Raw genomic sequence first — 1,206 nt, forward strand, 5'->3', positions numbered from 1 at the left:
GTGTAGGGACTAGATGTCTTTCTTTTTGGGCTGTGTTTATTTTAATTTGGAAGACTGTACCTATACCAATATTGTCAGCTTGATATTTTATTTTGATGGGTTCCATGTACCACTTTTTGATGTGACGTGGGGAAGTTAAGATTCTTGGGCAGGGCTATTGTACAAGTGTCTGCCAAGAATACCCCAGAGGTATGAGCTATGTCTGATAGGTCTCATAGCCCCAGTGCATTTTGCTGTTTTAAATACTTTGGATTTTTATTTCAAACTATTTCCGCTGCTTGTAAATGTTGTTGACTTTTATCGTTGTGTTACGACTTAAATATTTATCCAATTGTATTTTCTTCTTTATTTCTTTGTTTTTATGAATTTTTTTTGAAAAAAAAAATACACTCGAGCTGTTAAAAATCGGTGTGTTACACTATATGTGTTAAGAGATGAAGTTTGAGAAAAAAAAAATCCAAAGTCATACATTTACTTAGTTTTCACTATGTATTTAGCTTAGGAAATAATCAAATCTATTTGAGTTCGATTCACTTATCTATATTATTTTGTTCTGATTCTATTTGTTTGTGTTATGTTTTATAGAATTGCATTGGGGCAATAGATGGTACGCATATAAGTGCATGGGTTCCTGCAGAGAAACGAATTTCATGTAGAGGTAAAAGATAATAATCACCCAAAATATCATGTGTGCTTGTGATTTCAATATGATGTTTACATATTTATATTCTGGGTGGGAAGGAAGTGCACATGATTCAAAATATTTTTTGGATGCAATTACAAATCCAAATGCATGATTTCCTTGGCCACCTCACTACGCGAAAAAACGCATATTACAACGCTTTTTTTAAGCCATTTACAGCGCTTTTTCAAAAAAAATAAGCGCTGTGGAAACGAGCGCTGTAAATGATACAACAGCGCTTTTAAAAAAGCGCTATAAAATATATAAATACAACGCGTGCTTGTTATGCACATTTTACAGTGCTTCTTCACAAAAAAGCGCTGTAATATGCACCCCATTATATGAGTTATGGGTGTGCATTTTACAGCGCTTTCTGAAAAAAGCGCTCTAAAATGCCCAACCATAATTTCATATATGGGTGGACATATTACAGCGCTCTCTCAAAAAAGCGTTGTAATATGCCCAACCATAATTTCATATATGGGTGGGCATATTACAGCGCTTTCTCACAAAAGCGCTGTAAT

The sequence above is a fragment of the Cicer arietinum genome, chromosome 3, assembly GCF_000331145.2.
Source record: "Cicer arietinum cultivar CDC Frontier isolate Library 1 chromosome 3, Cicar.CDCFrontier_v2.0, whole genome shotgun sequence".
Lineage (NCBI taxonomy): Eukaryota > Viridiplantae > Streptophyta > Magnoliopsida > Fabales > Fabaceae > Cicer > Cicer arietinum.